A 23,811-nucleotide genomic window follows, 5' to 3' on the forward strand; every position below is an offset into this window, starting at 1 on the left:
TAATTCCCAGGGAATTTTTCTCCATCAACATAAATATACTGAAGATTTGATTTCTTTGGCGGGCCTAACTTCAGCCACACCAGTGGATACTCCTCTAGAGGTTAATGTGAAATATCGTCGTGATGAAGGTGATCAATTATCTGATCCTTTGTTATACCGGCAGCTGGTCGGTAGCCTTAATTATTTGACCATTACTCGCCCCGATATTTCCTTTGCAGTTCAGCAAGTGAGTCAATATATGCACACTCCCCGCCATCTTCACCTAGCTGCAGTACGTCGCATCATACGGTACTTGAAAGGCACATCTACACGCGGCCTATGTTTTCCTTCTCGGCAGCCTCTTAGTTTGATTGGTTATAGTGATGCAGACTGGGCCGGTTGTCCCGACACACGAAGATCAGTTACTGGTTGGTGCATGTTTCTTGGTCCTGCGTTGATTTCGTGGAAGAGTAAAAAGCAGTCTCGCGTCTCTAAGTCTTCAACAGAATCTGAGTATCGAGCAATGTCTACAGTCTGTTCTGAAATTACTTGGCTTCGTGGACTTTTGGCTGAGCTCGGTTTTCCTCAACATACAGCCACACCACTTTTTGCCGACAATACTAGTGCTATTCAAATTGCTACTAATCCAGTTTTTCATGAACGCACAAAGCATATTGAGGTGGATTGTCATTCAATTCGAGAAGCATTGGACAATCATGTTATATCTCTTCCTCATGTCACATCGCAACTTCAACTTGCAGATATCTTCACTAAGGCTGTACCTCGACCTCGACATCAGTTTCTTATCAGCAAATTGATGCTTCTTGACCGACCGCATCAATTTGAGGGGGGATGTCAATAAGGAATACTTATTGCAGTGATTTTGTTATAACTATATTTGATGTTAGTTGCTGAATATAGGTTAGGCTGTCTAATTATATATAAATTATAGGAATTAGAATATTTGTATTATTAATGCCATTTATGACTTATGTAATATATATGGATAGCATCAAATCAATGAAAATACAACAGAGAAAACACAAATTCTGGTTTTGTATCCTTGACAGAATTATATTCTGACAGAAAAAGAGGAGAAGAGGAGCAAAAAGGAGGAACAAAGAGGAACTAGGGTTTTGGAGGAGAAATCAAGAGGTAAGGGGGAGAATCCCTATTATTATGGGCTAGTATGATGGGAATATTGGGTAGATTAACATGTGTATGTTTGTTCTTAGTTGAAATTTATATAAAATGTGGTTTAATTCTGTTTTGGTAGTGCTGAGTTTTGTTAATAGAAAGTAGAAATTGATTTTGTATTAGGAGATTATAAATAATGGAAAATCCTGCGGCACTATGTGAGGTTATGTTAATTTCATCTCTTGTGCTAGTTCATTATGTGAGGTGATTTTGTTCCTTGCTGTTCGTTTCCAGCACAGTCCCGTGGTGTCCTGTTATTTGTTTCTTTGCTATTCCCTACATGTGCCATGATGTGTTCTCACACTAGTATCTAAGTTATTATATAATGGCATCACATGATACATGATAGAAATGAAACATAAATTAAATATATATAATGGTATGTAATAGAAATGAGCACAATTATAAAATGAATATATGGTTGGAAACAGTGGCTGTTATAAAATAAGATGAAATGCAAAACAGTCTCGTTCGATCGAAATAGCCGAATTAAACGATACAATTAGTTGTCCGGAATTTAGTGAAAATTGACGTGGTAGCTAAGTTTAATTAGTAGATTAACGTGGTAGTGTTATTTTGTTGAAATGTGATATTTACGAACCGACCGAAATAGTTAGGATTTAAATATCTTTTATATTAAATATTAGTTTTAGGAATAGAAAATGAATTAGTAACTTAGAATAAATGAAGTGTAATTATTAATTAGTTGATTTAATTAATAGTTAAATTAATTGCAATGAGTTTAATTGATTGGAATATATTTGAAGTTGGATCAATTATTCGGTTTGTCGGTAAATTACGGTATTTTGAGGATTTGTCCGTAATTGTGTTTTGTCTTGAATATGTATGTTGAGAAATATATATTTCCATGTCAATGATGTTGTGCTAATATTGATTCTCTGTGAGTAGTTAGTTAATATTAATTCTAATGATTAATTGCTTGATGTTGAAAGTGTGTGTTCATGTATAATTGACAAAATGAGAATTAACATGAGATAGTATGGTTACTAGTGTTAATTTGATTGTGTGAATCGTAATTGATTAATTGGCTTCTTATATGTTAATGATGTGTGTGTGTTGTGAATGTTGTGTACAATTGGTGGATAATTCATAGAGTTGAATTATTGTGATATGCGGAAAGTTAAGATGGTAGAGATGATCTTAATTGCATATATTTGTGATATTGTACATACATTCATATCATAGTGTGCCTTGAAACACAGGTGGATTTGCTTTGAAACACAAGCGGGCTTGGATTCTAGAGTGAATCGGAAGCCGTAAACTATATGTTTACAATTGGTGGACTTTTGTCTTGTCCGAATCGGAAGTGTGGCTTAGATTCTAGAGATATGAATCGGAGGCCGGTGAAACTTAGAATTTCACATTGGTACCACATGCATAGTGTCATGTTGAAAGAGTATTGTGGTGTACTTTTCGTTATTATCGTATCCACAGGGATTATTGCGATATCACCGCCGTTCTATAGCCTATTTTGTCTTGAGTTAATGTTACTTTAGTTTTAGGTTTGCAAAAGATCATTCAATTTTAGTAGCAAAGAGTAAATTAATGAAAGTTCTAAGTTAAAGAAAATGTATCAAGATTCGATTTCATCGACCTAAATTTGTATGTCTCCTTATAAATATATGTATATGAACATGGTAACGATCAACATAATTACGTATCGACGCCTATATCATCCGTGTCCGCAATGATATAGTTAGATTTACCGTATTGTTTAACCGACGATTTCTCCATCCTTTAAACAATACAAATAACGTTTTAAAACCGATACTAAGTAAACATCAAACGCTAAATCCATGTCTGCAATTTATAGTTTGATAGATGATAAAGTTAGATCTAGATACAAATATTGATGTCTCAAACACTTATACCAAAGAAAAAGCTTTAATAAACAAACTAAACCATCTATATTGATCATCACTTGTTCATACACATATATTCACAAGAAAAACATACAAAAGGCTAGGAAGATTACATCTTATCTTGATACAAAAGGGGTTTAGCTATCCATGAGAATGGTAGCTTGCTCAAGAAGTAAAGGATGAAGATCAACAAGCATCAAAGGCGATTAATCGACGATCAAGGATTCCAATCTTCAATTCTTAGTTTGCTACAGTGATTAGGGTTTTTGAGCTCTTAAGAAAAAGGTCCACACATCCAAAAATCAGAATTACTATTTATATAGTAAAACCATTTTCTGTCCAGGGCGCGTCGCGCCCTCCAGCGCGCTTCGCGCCAATACACTTAAGAAATTAAACCGCCCATGCGCGTGACGCGTGTAACACCCCAAATTCTACCCAAAAATATCATGCGAGAAATCAGAGTATTTTAAAAACTATCAACAAGCATTTGGGATATCACATTTACTTCCTATAAACAACTCATAAACAGATACATAGCACTTTAATCTCAGAGAAGCACAAAACAACTTATAAAAGCTCTTAGACAAACCAACTTCATTTTAATATGCAGCGGAATCATAACATTCGAATTTATAAACAAATCATCTTATTTAATCAGAAACAACTTCAAACATCATAGTACTTCTCATTATCCAATTTGGAACTCAACAACTAAAACATGAACAACATAGAAACAACAATATAGACAACCCCCGAGTGCTACGTATCAGAGCGACACACCAACCAGACACGATGAATCTACAAACTTCCACAGTTATACTTGAGTACCTGCCCATTTCCCATGGTAGGGGAAACATCAGCAGAAGGGGTGAGATATCAAACATTATAAAGGAAAGTATGATAATACATATAGCAAAGATAAAATCATACACAATTCACCACTTCTCAATATAAGCAATTTGCATCACAACAATAATGTTAACTATCAACTATAACAATGTATTCAAGTTTACAAGTATGTCATTCAAGCACATAATAACATATACTTCATAATCACAACGTAAATTAATACAACTATCAACAATGGCAAAACATGGTTCATATATTCCACATATATACATATATCATTAATATATATATATATATATATATATATATATATATATATATATATATATATATATATATATATATATATATATATATATATATTTGCATTCGCATCATATACGTTTCATTTACATATATCACCAAAATCATGTATCAAACATCACCAAATTTAATTATCACATCTCATGCACACATAACAATCACCTAATCACATAATTACATATATTCAAACATCACATAACTCCAATGTAACTCAATGCAAGACATGTGACTCTATGCATGTGGTACCCAATATGGACCCAAAGTTCCACCGCTTCCGATTCATATAGAATCTAGCCACGCTTCAGATCCGGACAAGACCAAAGCCACCAAATGTAAACATATAGTTTACCGCTTTCCGATTCACTCTAGAATCCAAGCCACGCTTGTGTTTCAAAGAAATTCCACCTATGTTTCAAGGCACACTATGATATGAATGTATGTACAATCTCACAAATATATGCAATTAAGATCATCTCTACCATCTTAACTTTCCACATATCACAATAATTCAACTCTATGAATTATCCACCAATTGTACACAACATTCACAACACAAACACATCATTCACATATGAGAGGCCAATTAATCAATTACGATTCACACAATCCAATTAACACTAGTAATCATACTATCTCATGTTAATTCTCATTTTTGTCAATTATACATGAACACACATTTTCAACATCAAGCAATTAATCATTAGAATTAATGCTAACCAACTAACCATAAAGAATCAATATCAAAACAACATCATTGGCATGACAATATATATTTCTCAACATACATATTCAAGCCAAAACACAATTACAAACAATTTCTCAAAATACCGTAATTTACCGATAAACCGAATAATTGGTCCAAGTCCAAGTATATTCCAATCACATAGACTTATTGGAATCAATTCAACTAATAATTTAACTATCCAATTAATAATTAAACTATATTAATTTCAATTCAACTAATATATTTCTATTCCATTATTTTCCAATTCTATAACAAAACCCATTATTTCACTATCAATGGTTTACTCACAACAAACATAACAATCTAATACACATAGATTATCAATTGCACACAACTTATCACATTTATATCATCACATTCCAACAAATCATCAAATACCCAAAATTGCAACATAGAAGAACATGGATATCAAAGTATAGAATTAAACCCACTATAACATACTATCATACAACCCTTTAGCATGAAAGAACCCCACCCTTACCTTGGCAAATATGAACTCTTTCACCATAGTTCTAAGCTTTTCTCCAAAATAAATCCTTCAAACATAATTTGGAGACACACCTAAAAACCAGTTCGGAAATCAGCTTATCAGACGATGTTAAAATCCTCAAAATCAAAATCGCTCCGGTCAGAACTTACCTCTATGAGTCAGGAACGTTGTGTCAAAACCACGCGACGATCCAACGGTTGGATTGAGAGATACACCCGTTTTGCTAAGGTGACTCAATGCTGAAACTTGCTGCGAAAATGAGGTTTCTTCTAGCTTTTCTCTTCCACCATTGTTCTCTTCCCTTTTGCCTCTTTTCTCTTCTTCCTATTTTTTTCCCCAAATGAAAATAGTAACCTCTAAAACCCTAACCTTCTCTTACTATCTCACTTATGTCAATTGGGCTTGACCCACCAATCCATCCATTATGTTTCTATCACTTAGGCCCATTTAGTTATATCTCTCTAATAACTCAATTAAGTCAAACAACACAAACACTCACATAATTAAATACTTAAATAATTATTATATCACATAATAACTAAATAAATAAGTAATTATTAAAAACACCAAACAATATAATTACTAATATAATTAATAAAAATTAATAAAAATCGGGATGTTACAACTTTCCCCCACTTAGAATATTTTCGTCCTCGAAAATACCATCGACACAACCATCTCATCTCCAAAACTACACTTACTCTCCCCATAACCACACGAACACAAAGGCGTTCCACACCTTCGACCATACAAAGCTTCAAAATACAAGCTCTCAAAAGATCCTCAAGTTACTGAATCGTCTTCTCCGTTTGACCATCAGCTTGCGGATGATAAACAAAACTCAAACACAACTTAATAATCAAAGTACTCTACAAAACTTTCCAAAATCTAGAAGTAAACTTCGGATCTCTATCAGAAACAACACTCGATGGAATACCATGCCAACTCACAATCTTTTCAAAATACAACTTTGCAAGTCTCTCCATCGGATAATCCCTGCTTATCGAAATAGAGTGAGCAAAATTCGTCAATCCATCTACAATGACCCAAATTGCCTCACAATTAATCGATTTCCTAGAAAAACCCAAAACAAATCCATAGAAATGCTATCCCACTTCCACTCAGGAATGGACAACGGTTGCATCAAACCAGATGGTTTCTGATGTTCAATCTTTGACTTCTGACAAGTCAAACACGAATACACAAATTCCGCAATATCCTTCTTCATATCGCGCCACCAAAATAACTTTCTCAAGTCTTGATACATCTTAGTAGCACCAGGATAATTACTCAACCACTTTGATGCCCTTCATCCCAAAAATTCTCTTTTTCAAATCCGAAACATCAGGAATACAAATTCAATCACGACATCTCATGACACCGTTCTCGTCAATCCCAAAATTATCGCCTTATCCTCAATCAATCAATTTCATCTTGTCAACCAATTTCAAATCCGATTTCTGACCTTCTCTAATCTCATCAAGAATACCACAAGTAAGCTTCAACATACCAAACTCAAATCTCGAAATTATTCCAACAATTCCAATTCTTGAATCATCAACATAGACATATGCAATTATTTCCTACTCAATGCATTGGCTACAACGTTCGCTTTTCCCGGATGATAATTCAAAGCAAAATCCTAGTCCTTCAAGAATTCCAGCCACCTTCCCTGTCTCATATTCAACCCTTTCTGATCAAGCAAATACTTCAAACTCTTGTAGTCACTATACACATCGAATCTTGATCCAAATAAGTATTGCCTTCAAAGTTTTAAAACAAAAACAACGGCGGCCAACTCAAAATCTTGCGTCAGATAATTCCTCTCATGAATCTTAAGTTGCCTTGAAGCATAAGCTACAACTTGTCCTTTTTGCTTCAACACAAAGCCTTGCAAAACCTTCCTTCTTCTTAACCAACAAAAACAGATGCACCTCTAGACGACACACTCGAACGAATCAACCTCTCCTCAAACAAATCTTCAAGTTGACTCTTCAACTCTTTCAACATCATAAGCAGACATCCTATATGGAGCCCTCGATACAAGACTAGTTCCAGAAACTAAATCGATCGAAAACTCAACTTTTCTTTCTGACGGTAAATCACTTACATCTTCAGGAAACACTTATGCAAATGCGCCAACTATCGATAATCCCCCAATCGTTATTTCCTCATGAACATCCAAAGTTGCAAACAACCTAAACAACATCGCACCATCTTGCACAAACTTATTCACTTCCAATATTATCAAGCTGGTAAGACAAGTCTATCTCATTCCAATACGATTCCGTCTACTATCAACAAGAGATTAAGGGTGATCAGTTCCTCAATTTGTCAATAGATAGCCGACAACCATAATGGTAGCGTAAACCATCGTTACTTAACTGCAATAGAATCCTTTACGTCACCAAAAGTACCATACTTCATTAACTCCCAAAATCATCTGAACATGCTAACACACACCTTGTGATAACATTTGAACATAATTCCTTTAGACCACTATCAACACTTTTTATTCTTGGAATCATACTCGTCCCTTCGCATTTCTAACTCCGACTTGAACGTTCCAACAACTTCGACAACTTTTCCAATCTGATACCACTAATGTAACACCCCAAATTCTACCCAAAAATATCATGCGAGAAATCAGAGTATTTTAAAAACTATCAACAAGCATTTGGGATATCACATTTACTTCCTATAAACAACTCATAAACAGATACATAGCACTTTAATCTCAGAGAAGCACAAAACAACTTATAACAGCTCTTAGACAAACCAACTTCATTTTAATATGCAGCGGAATCATAACATTCGTATTTATAAACAAATCATCTTATTTAATCAGAAACAACTTCAAACATCATAGTACTTCTCATTATCCAATTTGGAACTCAACAACTAAAACATGAACAACATAGAAACAACAATATAGACAACCCCCGAGTGCTACGTATCAGAGCGACACACCAACCAGACACGATGAATCTACAAACTTCCACAGTTATACTTGAGTACCTGCCCATTTCCCATGGTAGGGGAAACATCAGCAGAAGGGGTGAGATATCAAACATTATAAAGGAAAGTATGATAATACATATAGCAAAGATAAAATCATACACAATTCACCACTTCTCAATATAAGCAATTTGCATCACAACAATAATGTTAACTATCAACTATAACAATGTATTCAAGTTTACAAGTATGTCATTCAAGCACATAATAACATATGAAGGATAGAAAAACACTTAGAAAGGGGGGGATTGAATAAGTGTGACTTTAAATCTTGGACGATAAAATTAAATTGCACAATTATTTTTATCCTGGTTCGCTGTTAACGAAGCTACTCCAGTCCACCCCCGCAGAGATGATTTACCTCAACTGAGGATTTAATCCACTAATCGCACGGATTACAATGGTTTTCCACTTAGTCCGCAACTAAGTCTTCCAGAGTCTTCTGATCACACACTGATCACTCCAGGAACAACTGCTTAGATACCCTCTAAGACTTTTCTAGAGTCTACTGATCAACACGATCACTCTAGGCTTAGTTCACTCCTAAGACTTCCCTAGAGTATTCTGATCAACACGATCACTCTAGTTACAAACTGCTCAGCCAACTGCTAAGACTTCCTAGAGTATACTGATCACACTGATCACTCTAGTTCCTTACAACTTAATGTAATTCTAAGAGTTTACAAATGCTTCTTAAAAGCGATAATCACAACTGTGATATTTCTCTTATCGTTTAAGCTTAATCTCACTAAAATATTACAACAGCAATGTAGTGAGTTGATGAAGATTCTGAGCTTTGATTGAACAGCGTTTCAGCAAGTTTATTTTCGTTCAGAGTTGTTAAGAATTGGTAACCTTGCTTCTCATCAGAACTTCATATTTATAGGCGTTGAGAAGATGACCGTTGAATGCATTTAATGCTTTGCGTGTTCCGTACAGCTTTGCACTTAATGTTATACGCTTTTGTCAACTACCTCGAGCCTTGTTCACGCTGTGTCTACTGACGTAGCCTTTAGTAGCTTTTAACGTTCCTTTTGTCAGTCAGCGTAGTCTGCCACCTGTACTTCCTTCTGATCTGATGTTTGTGAATACTGCGTTTGAATATCATCAGAGTCAAAACAGCTTGGTGCATAGCATCTTCTGATCTTCTGACCTTGAAGTGCTTCTGAGCGTGATACCATCTTCTGATCTTCAGTGCTTCTGATCTCATGTTCTTCTGATGCTTCCATAGACCCATGTTCTGATTCTGCTTCGACCATCTTCTGATGTCTTGCCAGACCATGTTCTGATGTTGCATGCTGAACCATTTGAGATACAACTTCTGAGCGCTGAATTATGCGTACTCTTTATATATTTCCTGAAAGGGAAATTGCATTGGATTAGAGTACCATATTATCTTAAGCAAAATTCATATTATTGTTATCATCAAAACTAAGATAATTGATAAGAACAAATCTTGTTCTAACAATCTCCCCCTTTTTGATGATGACAAAAACATATATAAATGATATGAATTTGCGATCAGAAAGAGTAGACGGCAAAAGACAAATTACACAGCTATAGCATAAGCATATGAATATGTCTCCCCCTGAGATTAACAATCTCCCCCTGAGATAAATAATCTCCCCCTGAAATAAATACTCGAAGAACTTTGATAAAAGACTTCCCTGATTATTTCGGTAGAGACGATCATATAAGCTTTCTGCCTTCAGAGAATTCATAGCTTCTGACTTCTGCTTCCATTGGACAGCTTCAGAACTTGAATTTCTTTAGATCCTTAGAACACTCACAGCTTCTGATTTCTGCTTCCATTCAGGACAGCTTCAGAACTTGACTTTCTTTGATCTTCAGAACATTCACAGCTTCTGACTTCTGCTTCCATTCAGGACAGCTTCAGAATTTGAATTTTCTGGATCTTTTAGAACATTCACATCTTCTGATTTCTGCTTCCCTCGGATAGCTTCAGAACTTTGAATGTCTACCAACATCACTTCATGCTAGATTTGTATCAGAACATTGTTGAATGTACCAGAGCATCATCAGAGCATCTCTACATCCTGAAATGTTACAGAACAAAAAACTAAACGACAAAAGTCAGCATGAACGAGTTAGAACATAAAAATGTATGTTTGAACACATTATATGTATCAGAGCCATATAGGCTGAAATAATGTATCAGAGCAAATAATGTATCAGAGCCATAACATTATATGTATCATAGCAAATAGAATTTTGTCAGGACAGGATAGACAATGATATTCAAATTCTATTATCAGTGCTTCTGATTCATTCTTCTTTCTTGCTTCTGATCTCTGAAGCTTGACAGCACTCAGCTTGCTTCAGTTTCCATGGTTTTGCTTCTTGTGTTTGCTTCTGAAGATTCACTTCACTTCTCTGTACCTGCAAAACACTCAAACCATATAGAACTTGCAGTTCTTGTTAGTGAATGTGTGGGAGCCTTTACCCAGCAACTGATAGATTAATCAAATCATTTATCATTTATCTTTCTCCCCCTTTTTGTCATAACATCAAAAAGAATAGTTCAAAAGATTCAGATGCATAAATCGACAAATAAAATATTTACTGGAATGTAAATCAAAGAGACTTTTCATTTATAATCAAAAAAGGATTACAAGAAGTTCCTATGTTTAACAGGCAGATGCAACAAGGGAAAAGAAAACTACAAAGACCAAAACCTAAGACCCTAGCTAAGACAACGTCTGTGCCAGCATGCCATGAAGGAGTGAAACGCTTCATTGACTGCTTCTCGGGCTTTCAGGCGAGGAGTCAGGGAGACTTGGTTCTGATGCAGATCTGCCACCATCTTTACCAGAGACAACATTCCCAGCAGGTGAAGATGAAGAGATTTCTTCAGAAGAGATTAAGGGAGAGGAAAGGATAGATGAGGAGGAGGCTGAGTCTTGAAGGTCGAAAGATGAGGAAGAAGATGGAGATGATGGAGGGCTTTCACCAGGAGGATGAAACACTCGTCTAGAATAATTTCCAGACAACATTGCTTCGAAAGGATTCACCTTGAGAGGATCATAGATGATTTTGATCTTTTTGGGTTTAGAAGGTGATGTTTCAACAGCTTTTCTTTTGTTGTTTTGATCATTTTCATTATTTCCTGGGTTTGATGAAGAGTTCATGATGGGTTTGCGAAAAAAAATAGGGTTTGATATGGAAGAGAGAGAGAGAAGAACTTGATGAGGAATGCAAAGATGAGAGGGAAAGAGGAGAGTTTGAAGAGTATTTAAACAAAATAAAATGAAACAAATGATGAATAGCATTTAATGTTACGTGACGTGAGGAGAGATAATAAAGACAAATGAGGTGACTAGCACAGTTACCTATGGTCGGCGTCCCTTCAACTGCACGCACGTTTATCCACGAATAGTAACGACAGGTTTACCATCCCGAGATAAAACGTAACAGCTGTTTTGCTTTAAAAGAGGTTCTGAATCAACTTAGACAATGAAACGTTAGTAATAACCGAATCATAATTTCTAAAAGATTTCAATCAGAACTTCTGACAAAAAAATGTTCCACATTCATTTCAGAAGATACTCATACATGAGAACTTCTCATCTTCTCATTCTGGGCATAAATCCATACTGATGTTCTTCAGAATGAACTTAAACCTATCTTCAGCCAGGGGTTTTGTAAAGATATCAGCCCATTGATGGTCTGTATCAACAAAGTTTAAAGATATGACACCCTTCTGAACATAGTCCCTTATGAAATGATGTTTAATCTCAATATGTTTAGCTTTTGAATGAAGAATAGGATTCTTAGATAAACATATAGCAGAAGTATTATCACAAAATATAGGAATGTTACTCTCAAATATCTGATAATCTTCTAACTGACTCTTCATCCAGAGCATCTGTGTACTACAACCAGCAGCAGCTACATATTCTGCTTCTGTCGTTGATAGAGCAATAGTTGCTTGCTTCTTGCTGTACCAGGAGATCAAATGACTTCCAAGAAATTGGCAACTTCCTGAAGTACTTTTTCTTTCAATTCTATCTCCAGCATAATCAGCATCGCAGAATCCTACTAAGTTGTATTCTTTAGATTTTCTGTAAACTAAGCCAACATTAGTAGTACCTTTCAGATACCTTAGAATTCTCTTAACAGCAGTTAAATGAGATTCTCTAGGATCTGATTGGAATCTAGCACACAAACAAACACTGAACAAAATGTCAGGTCTAGAAGCAGTCAGATATAGAAGAGATCCAATCATACCTCTGTATAACTTCTGATCTACCTTCTTACTTACCTCATCCTTACCTAGGATGCATGTTGGATGCATAGGAGTTTTGGCTTCTTTGCAGTCCAGAAGATTAAACTTCTTCAGAAGTTCCTTCACATACTTGGTTTGGTGAACATATGTTCCTTCTGATGTTTGATTTATTTGTATTCCAAGGAAATACTTGAGTTCTCCCATCATGCTCATTTCAAACTCAGCCTGCATAGACTTAGCAAACTCCTTTCCAAGTGTAGCATTAGATGTTCCAAAAATAATATCATCTACATATATTTGACAAATTAAAATATCCTTTTCAAAGGTTTTACAAAAGAGAGTAGTGTCCACTTTTCCTCTAGTGAAACCATTATCTAGAAGGAAAGAACTTAAGCGTTCATACCAAGCTCTGGGAGCTTGCTTCAATCCATATAATGATTTCTTTAGTTTAAACACATGATTCGGAGACATAGAGTCTTCAAAACCAGGAGGTTGATGGACATAAACTTCTTCATCTATATAACCATTTAAGAAGGCACTCTTAACATCCATTTAATAGAGAGTGATGTTATGTTGAGTGGCAAAAGAAATTAATAGACGAATAGATTCTAACCTGGCCACTGGTGCAAAGGTTTCTGTATAATCAATCCCTTCTTGTTGACTATAACCCTGAGCCACCAGTCTGGCTTTGTTTCTTACCACTTCACCTTTCTCACTGAGCTTGTTTCTGAAGACCCATTTTGTACCAATTATATTGAATCCATCTGGTCTTGGAACAAGATCCCAAACATCATTCCTTGTAAACTGATTCAGTTCTTCTTGCATAGCAATTATCCAGTCTGGATCTTCTAGAGCATGATCAACAGAAGTTGGCTCGATCAAAGATACAAGACCTAATTGACAATCTGCATTGTTCTTAAGGAATGCTCTTGTTCTGATTGGATCATCCTTCTTTCCAAGAATGACATCTTCTGAATGACCAGAGATGAGTCTGGATGATCTTCTGACAGATGGTTCTTCAGAAATACTTAGATCCTCCAGAGAAGCTGATACTTGATCTTCTGGTTCTTTGCTTCTGAGGAGCTCTGCTTCTGATGCGTTGCTTCTTGGCTCAACAACTTCTGATATATCAATATCACAATCTGCAAAATTATCAAACTGCTTTGGTTTTTCAGAACCAAGCTTATCATCAAACCTGATATTGATTGATTCTTCTACAACCAATGTTTCAGTATTGTATACTCTGTAGCCTTTTGAGCGTTCAGAATATCCAAGAAGGAAACACTTTTGAGCTTTGGAATCAAACTTACCAAGATGATCTTTAGTGTTCAGAATAAAGCATACACATCCAAAAGGATGGAAATATGAAATGTTGGGCTTTCTATTCTTCCACAATTCATAAGGAGTCTTATTTAGAATAGGTCTGATAGAGATTCTATTCTGAATATAGCATGCAGTGTTTATTGCTTCTGCCCAGAAATGCTTAGCCATATTGGTTTCATTGATCATGGTTCTGGCCATTTCTTGCAGAGTCCTATTCTTTCGTTCTACATCCCCATTTTGCTGTGGAGTTCTAGGACAAGAGAAATCATGGGCAATACCATTTTCTTTGAAGAATTCTTCAAAGGATCTGTTCTCAAATTCACCACCATGATCACTTCTGACCTTTATGATTTTACACTCTTTTTCAGATTGAATCTGAATGCAGAAATCAAAGAACACTGAATGAGTCTCATCCTTGTGTTTTAAGAAATTTACCCAAGTCCAGCGGCTATAATCATCTACGATGACTAATCCATATTTCTTTCCTCTGACAGATGCTGTTTTGACTGGTCCAAACAGATCAATGTGCAAGAGTTCTAATGGCCTTGAGGTAGAAACAACATTCTTAGACTTGAATGCAGGTTTGGAGAACTTGCCCTTCTGACATGCTTCACAAAGAGCATCTGATTTGAATTTCAGATTAGGGAGTCCTCTGACCAGATTCAGTTTGTTAATCTGAGAAATCTTTCTCAAACTAGCATGACCTAATCTTCTGTGCCAGACCCACTGCTCTTCAGAAACAGACATAAGACAGGTCACCTTCTGACTCATAAGATCTTGCAGATCTGTCTTATAAATGTTGTTCTTCCTCTTGCCTGTAAATAGGATTGAGCCATCCTTCTGATTTACAGCCTTGCAAGACTTTTGATTAAAGATTATATCATAACCATTGTCACTCAATTGACTGATAGATAAGAGGTTATGAGTTAATCCTTCAACAAGAAGTACATTAGAAATGGAAGGAGAGTTACCAGACTTTATAGTTCCAGAGCCAATTATCTTGCCCTTCTGATCTCCTCCAAACTTGACTTCTCCTCCAGACTTAAGCACCAGGTCTTGGAACATAGACCTTCTTCCTGTCATGTGTCGTGAGCATCCAGAGTCCAGGTACCATGACATGTTGTGCTTTGTCCTTCTTGCAGCCAAGGATATCTGCAATAGGAATAATCTTATCCTTAGGTACCCACATTTTCTTGGGTCCTTTCTTGTTAGATTTTCTCAAGTTCTGATTGAACTTGGGTTTAACATTATAAGCAATAGGAGGAACAGCATGATAATTCTTAATGTGAGTTTCATGATATTTCCTAGGTTGTGTCACATGCTTTTTGGTGTGTGTTATGTGAAAACTTTGAGCATGTGAAGTGTGCCTAATATCATGAGAGTGGCCATACTTGAACTGATCATACAATGGCTTGTATGTAATTTTCATTTCATCAACAGGTTCAAGTTTGTATGGGGTTTCACCCTCAAAACCAATGCCAACTCTTTTGTTTCCAGATACGGCATATATCATAGAAGCTAGCTGACTTCTGCCAATACTTCTAGATAAGAACTTCCTGAAACTTAAATCATATTCTTTCAGAATATGGTTTAGACTAGGAGTGGATTTTTCTGAATCAGAAGGAGATCCAACATTATTGGATAATTTTAAAAGTTTTTCTTTTAATTCAGAATTCTCCAACTCAAGCTTCTTTGTTTCAAATTCAAATTGCTTTTTCAGCTTTTTGTATTTGAGACTTATCTGAGACTTGAGTTCCAGAAGTTCAGTTAGACCGGAAACTAACTCATCTCTAGTAAGTTCAGAAAATACCTCTTCAGAGTCTGATTCTGATGTAGATTCTGATCCGTCATCTTCTGTCGCCATCAGCGCACAGTTGGCCTGCTCATCTTCTGAATCATCTTCTGACTCATCCCAGGTTGCCATAAGACCTTTCTTCTTATGAAACTTTTTCTTGGGACTTTCCTTCTGAAGATTTGGACATTCATTCTTGTAGTGTCCAGGCTCATTGCATTCATAGCACATGACCTTCTTCTTGTCAAATCTTCTTTCATCAGAAGATTCTCCACGTTCAAATTTCCTTGAACTTCTGAAGCCTCTGAACTTCCTTTGCTTGGTCTTCCAGAGTTGATTTAGCCTTCTGGAGATCATGGACAGTTCATCTTCTTCTTCAGATTCTGATTCTTCAGGATCTTCTTCTCTGGCCTGAAAAGCGTTAGTGCATTTCTTGATATTTGATTTTAATGCAATAGACTTACCTTTCTTTTGAGGCTCATTTGCGTCCAGCTCTATTTCATGACTTCTCAAGGCGCTGATAAGCTCTTCCAGAGAGACTTCATTCAGATTCTTTGCAATCTTGAATGCAGTCACCATAGGACCCCATCTTCTGGGTAAGCTTCTGATGATCTTCTTCACATGATCAGCCTTTGTGTATCCTTTGTCAAGAACTCTCAATCCAGCAGTCAGAGTTTTAAATCTCGAAAACATCTTTTCAATGTCTTCATCATCCTCCATCTTGAAGGCTTCATACTTCTGGATTAAGGCAAGAGCTTTTGTCTCCTTGACTTGAGCATTTCCTTCATGAGTCATTTTCAAGGACTCATATATGTCATAGGCCGTTTCCCTGTTAGATATCTTCTCATACTCAGCATGAGAGATAGCATTCAGCAAAACAGTTCTACATTTATGATGATTCCTGAAAAGCTTCTTTTGATCATCATTCATTTCTTGCCTTGACAGCTTCACGCCACTGGCATTTACTGGATGTTTGTAACCATCCATTAGAAGATCCCATAGATCACCATCTAGACCCAGAAAATAACTTTCCAGTTTATCTTTCCAGTATTCAAAGTTTTCACCATCAAATACCGACGGTCTAGTATAACCATTGTTTCCGTTGTATTGCTCAGCAGAGCCAGATGTAGATGCAGGTGTAGATGTAGACTTTCCACTTTCATCAACCATCTTTTAAATGAAGCGTTTTTCTCTTCCTGAATCTTTTCTAAACACGGTTAAGTGCTTGCACCTTAGAACCGGCGCTCTGATACCAATTGAAGGATAGAAAAACACTTAGAAAGGGGGGGATTGAATAAGTGTGACTTTAAATCTTGGACGATAAAATTAAATTGCACAATTATTTTTATCCTGGTTCGCTGTTAACGAAGCTACTCCAGTCCACCCCCGCAGAGATGATTTACCTCAACTGAGGATTTAATCCACTAATCGCACGGATTACAATGGTTTTCCACTTAGTCCGCAACTAAGTCTTCCAGAGTCTTCTGATCACACACTGATCACTCCAGGAACAACTGCTTAGATACCCTCTAAGACTTTTCTAGAGTCTACTGATCAACACGATCACTCTAGGCTTAGTTCACTCCTAAGACTTCCCTAGAGTATTCTGATCAACACGATCACTCTAGTTACAAACTGCTCAGCCAACTGCTAAGACTTCCTAGAGTATACTGATCACACTGATCACTCTAGTTCCTTACAACTTAATGTAATTCTAAGAGTTTACAAATGCTTCTTAAAAGCGATAATCACAACTGTGATATTTCTCTTATCGTTTAAGCTTAATCTCACTAAAATATTACAACAGCAATGTAGTGAGTTGATGAAGATTCTGAGCTTTGATTGAACAGCGTTTCAGCAAGTTTATTTTCGTTCAGAGTTGTTAAGAATTGGTAACCTTGCTTCTCATCAGAACTTCATATTTATAGGCGTTGAGAAGATGACCGTTGAATGCATTTAATGCTTTGCGTGTTCCGTACAGCTTTGCACTTAATGTTATACGCTTTTGTCAACTACCTCGAGCCTTGTTCACGCTGTGTCTACTGACGTAGCCTTTAGTAGCTTTTAACGTTCCTTTTGTCAGTCAGCGTAGTCTGCCACCTGTACTTCCTTCTGATCTGATGTTTGTGAATACTGCGTTTGAATATCATCAGAGTCAAAACAGCTTGGTGCATAGCATCTTCTGATCTTCTGACCTTGAAGTGCTTCTGAGCGTGATACCATCTTCTGATCTTCAGTGCTTCTGATCTCATGTTCTTCTGATGCTTCCATAGACCCATGTTCTGATTCTGCTTCGACCATCTTCTGATGTCTTGCCAGACCATGTTCTGATGTTGCATGCTGAACCATTTGAGATACAACTTCTGAGCGCTGGATTATGCGTACTCTTTATATATTTCCTGAAAGGGAAATTGCATTGGATTAGAGTACCATATTATCTTAAGCAAAATTCATATTATTGTTATCATCAAAACTAAGATAATTGATAAGAACAAATCTTGTTCTAACAACTTATACTTCATAATCACAACGTAAATTAAAACAACTATCAACAATGGCAAAACATGGTTCATATATTCCACATATATACATATATCATTAATATATATATATATATATATATATTTATATATATATATATACATATATATATATATATATATATATATATATATATTTGCATTCGCATCATATACGTTTCATTTACATATATCACCAAAATCATGTATCAAACATCACCAAATTTAATTATCACATCTCATGCACACATAACAATCACCTAATCACATAATTACATATATTCAAACATCACATAACTCCAATGTAACTCAATGCAAGACATGTGACTCTATGCATGTGGTACCCAATATGGACCCAAAGTTCACCCGCTTCCGATTCATATAGAATCTAGCCACGCTTCAGATCCGAACAAGACCAAAGCCACCAAATGTAAACATATAGTTTACCGCTTTCCGATTCACTCTTGAATCCAAGCCACGCTTGTGTTTCAAAGCAATTCCACCTATGTTTCAAGGCACACTGTGATATGAATGTATGTACAATCTCACAAATATATGCAATTAAGATCATCTCTACCATCTTAACTTTCCACATATCACAATAATTCAACTCTATGAATTATCCACCAATTGTACACAACATTCACAACACAAACACATCATTCACATATGAGAGGCCAATTAATCAATTACGATTCACACAATCCAATTAACACTAGTAATCATACTATCTCATGTTAATTCTCATTTTTGTCAATTATACATGAACACACATTTTCAACATCAAGCAATTAATCATTAGAATTAATGCTAACCAACTAACCATAAAGAATCAATATCAAAACAACATCATTGGCATGACAATATATATTTCTCAACATACATATTCAAGCCAAAACACAATTACAAACAATTTCTCAAAATACCGTAATTTACCGATAAACCGAATAATTGGTCCAAGTCCAAGTATATTCCAATCACATAGACTTATTGGAATCAATTCAACTAATAATTTAACTATCCAATTATTAATTAAACTATATTAATTTCAATTCAACTAATATATTTCTATTCCATTATTTTCCAATTCTATAACAAAACCCATTATTTCACTATCAATGGTTTACTCACAACAAACATAACAATCTAATACACATAGATTATCAATTGCACACAACTTATCACATTTATATCATCACATTCCAACAAATCATCAAATACCCAAAATTGCAACATAGAAGAACATGGATATCAAAGTATAGAATTAAACCCACTATAACATACTATCATACAACCCTTTAGCATGAAAGAACCCCACCCTTACCTTGGCAAATATGAACTCTTTCACCATAGTTCTAAGCTTTTCTCCAAAATAAATCCTTCAAACATAATTTGGAGACACACCTAAAAACCAGTTCGGAAATCAGCTTATCAGACGAACTTAAAATCCTCAAAATCAAAATCGCTCCGGTCAGAACTTACCTCTATGAGTCAGGAACGTTGTGTCAAAACCACGCGACGATCCAACGGTTGGATTGAGAGATACACCCGTTTTGCTAAGGTGACTCAATGCTGAAACTTGCTGCGAAAATGAGGTTTCTTCTAGCTTTTCTCTTCCACCATTGTTCTCTTCCCTTTTGCCTCTTTTCTCTTCTTCCTATTTTTTTCCCCAAATGAAAATAGTAACCTCTAAAACCCTAACCTTCTCTTACTATCTCACTTATGTCAATTGGGCTTGACCCACCAATCCATCCATTATGTTTCTATCACTTAGGTCCATTTAGTTATATCTCTCTAATAACTCAATTAAGTCAAACAACACAAACACTCACATAATTAAATACTTAAATAATTATTATATCACATAATAACTAAATAAATAAGTAATTATTAAAAACACCAAACAATATAATTACTAATATAATTAAAAATTAATAAAAATTGGGATGTTACAACGCGCACAACTCTCTGCTTTGAAGCTCCAAAAAATCTTGCCCAGGGCGCGATGCGCCCACATCTCCGCGCGACGCGCGCTTACTTCTGCCAGGCACTCTCTTGTCAAGCTCAAAACAAGCTCCAAACTTCCCCAAAATTGGCTAAAACCTACAAAATCATAACTAAAACACATATTAACATAAAATGAAAGCTTAATATTATAAACTATAAATAATTATCTAAAACTTCAGGGAATTGTACGAATACCCGATAAAAACGGTCGAAATGTGCCATTAATTAAACTAAATATAAACACAATTTGGCACCTAACAACTCTCCCCAACTTAAACTCTTGTTTGTCCTCAAACAAAACAACGATAAATTACCGGGAACACAAAATATCACAAATGAAAAAACAAGGTAGAAACAAGAACAATTGAATGGTTCAAATTCCAAAAGTACACAAAGATCAATCCTTACCAGTTTTCATCAAAGTACCATGATAGCAATGCTAATCCTATATACAAATTCTATGTCAGAAATTCCACAAAGCAAAAGAAGTTCAAGAATGAATCACACCTACGTATTTCTCTACTGAGAGAACAAAAATGGAGGATCCTAACACTTACCAGACAATGACGCAAACATACCGAATTAATTATAAACTCATCTAAGCACAAGACATATAAAAAGTGTATAAGCATGAATCACTAAGGACTTTCGGGTTGTAGCTTGGCTTGGTTAACAAGGAAGTGTCATATCTCACGGCCATTGAAACGAAAGTGTCAAAACCTAAGAGAGCATTCAAATTCAATTCAATTATCACAACCCAACAACCAAGTTCATCCCATTATTCTTTACTTGCTCAAGGGTCACAAAAAAATTTTCTTTCTTTCTTTTTTTTTTTTTTCATATATATTTATTTATTTATTTATTTTATTATATACATAAATATATATACCCCTTGAGCACTATCTTTTGATTTATCCTCACCAATGTACACCTTTATTTTATTCTCCCCTACTTGTATATTACCAAGACATCACTAAGAATGCTCCCTATTCTAAGGCAAAAAGGAATCAATCCTTATCATATCAAATGGAAACAGTTCAAGGTAGAAAGAAAAGAAAGTCATCAAGATTCTATCAAAAATCGGTATAGAGATCTATATACAACATAAGCTTAACCGATAAGAATCTTGGCAAACGGCTCAAAGTGGTTAGCAAAAACTCACACACTCACCGGGTAGGTTACATTTGGATTGGAAGTTTTTCTCATAGTGCAGAACAAAACGCCTTGATCACTTTCATGCTTAACACAATTTAATAATAATGCAAGATTTAATCATAATAAAAACGAGTTAAAACGCACATTGCTGGTATCCAGCACAATTTATATATATACACAGTGGAAAGTCTCCTCACAACTACAGCTAGGCTAAAGTGATTCACAATTGAACTAATTTTATCCACAGAAATTAATGACAACTAATTTGTACAATTAAAAGCATCAGAATCAAAGGTACTTGCTAAATAAAACGATAAAGGATGTACCTTGCGCGTACAGTTTTCAACTTATATCATCACCACTCAAATTGTGTTGCATCATCCAAATTCATCGTGGCAACAAAAATTCGTGTTCCAGCTAATTAATCATCAGGACAACTTATCAAACCATTATTTCTAAAATATAAACACTAAACTAAAATAAACTACTTAAAAATAAATAAATGCAAAAATAAAATAAACTGAACTTATATAAAATAAAAACCACACCAAACGGGTGTTAACTATCCAAAGGCGTAAACTTAGCCTTTCAAAGTACCTCATCCAAAAGGATGGAACAAAACTATAAACATTAAAAACAAAGTAACTAAAAATTGTTCTAACATAAAACTAAAAACAATAAAAATAAAACAGTAAAACAAAACTACTCCTCATCAGAAGTATCCTCATCAGCATCAGCCATCCCCTCCTCAGGATCTGGCCTGCCCTCAGGCCATGAAGCATAAGCAGATAAATCATCCCTGGAACCAACAGGCTGCTGCAGAGAAAGCTGCCGGATAGAATCCTGCAAAAACATAAACGCCCTCTGATGCGCCATATGCATCTGATAGTTCCAATCACTTGCATCACCATACTGAGGACCAGCAGGCGGTGCAGCATCAACCGGAACAGCTTGAGAAGCATCGGGAAGGTCAGATGCACCAGCAGCAACACCAAAAGGACGACCTCCAGGCAAACAGTACCTGTTAGCAAAAATATCATCTATAACACCATCCATGGGAATCCTGCCACCAGGTGGAAACCAGACATCAGCCTTCCTGCACAAACCCATTATTAAACCAGGAAAAATCAACCTACATTTCACCCCATCTCCATGAAGAGTCCCATTCAGGGCGACTCTTCTCAGCTCGTTCGCCACAATCCTGGACACATCAATGTTATCACCATTCAAAATACCCTGAACCAAACCTGCCGTATCAATGGTGAGGGAGGAAGTGTGACTCCGTGGCCTAATGTTGTAAAGGACCACCGAAGTCACCAACTGAGCCTCCTCCGTCAACTGACTACGAGTAAAAGTCTTTGGCAGCCCAGCTTTAGTCAGAGTATAGGTGAAACCAGTCCTGCAAATCCTCTCCCTAATACTCTCCACGTCCCAGTTTCCTCTATTCAACCTGGGATGGTACTGGCATTCTTCTACCAAAGCAAGAGGGTTATCCAGAAAATAAAAAATAGCCTCTTTGCTAAAATCAATGGCCTTACCTCTCACCCATGTTTTAAACGGGAAAGCTTCAGTACCTGACCAACCGCTCGGAGGCAAGGCATTTGCGTAGAATTCTCTGACAATCTCCACTTGATAGAATTTTGGTGGAGCGAACAACTTGTCCCAGTATGTTTCAGACAAAGCAGTCCACGCCCTTTGGAAGAGGCCGTGGTCAATAGGAACCACAGTGCGTTCACTCCACACAACTCGGCTTTCGAGCTCATGGTACCTCGCCTCTTGCTCCGGACCTAGAAACTTCGTCCGATCAAACCTGCCAGCTTGTGAGGAAGATCCCTCACCAGAACCAGTCTTCTTTCTCTTTAAAAAGGGTGCCATTCCTGCACAAATTCAAATCAAACCAAAACACACAAAATTGAAACAAAGTTAGCATATGTTCAAAATTAACAGCACAATTCAAGCCACAGTCATCATCAATCATCAAACAGACCCTATCTACACCCCAAACAACATAAAAAAAAAATTCAAAAATGAACCCAGGGCGCGACGCGCGCTGAACAGGGCGCGACGCGCGCTCTGCGAAACCCAGAATAAAACTTCATTTTTCTGCAAAACAGAAGAGAAGAACTCGCTTCTCCTCCCTTCTAAGGGTTCCAGCAGGCAAAAGATACAGCACATGGTTGTTTCTACCCTAGTTTTTCAAAATCTATCAAAAATTCCTAAATCTAAAAACCTAAACTTCTAAAACTTAAATTAATGGAAATAGAAGGGAAGAGAGAACATACCTTTGATGATGATGACAATAAAG

The 23,811-nt window shown here is 36.1% G+C and overlaps 1 long non-coding RNA gene across 1 annotated transcript; it reads right to left on the reverse strand.

Moving 5' to 3' along the window:
* Positions 1-3,624: 3,624 nt before the first annotated feature.
* LOC131654758 (uncharacterized) lies at positions 3,625-5,771 on the reverse strand. Its single transcript, XR_009299564.1, has 3 exons — positions 5,596-5,771; positions 5,438-5,517; positions 3,625-3,887 (listed from the first exon to the last, which is right to left on the reverse strand). It is a non-coding gene; the product is annotated as an uncharacterized LOC131654758 (long non-coding RNA).
* Positions 5,772-23,811: the final 18,040 nt, after the last annotated feature.

Source organism: Vicia villosa, linkage group LG3 (assembly GCF_029867415.1).
Source record: "Vicia villosa cultivar HV-30 ecotype Madison, WI linkage group LG3, Vvil1.0, whole genome shotgun sequence".
Taxonomy (NCBI): Eukaryota; Viridiplantae; Streptophyta; class Magnoliopsida; order Fabales; family Fabaceae; genus Vicia; species Vicia villosa.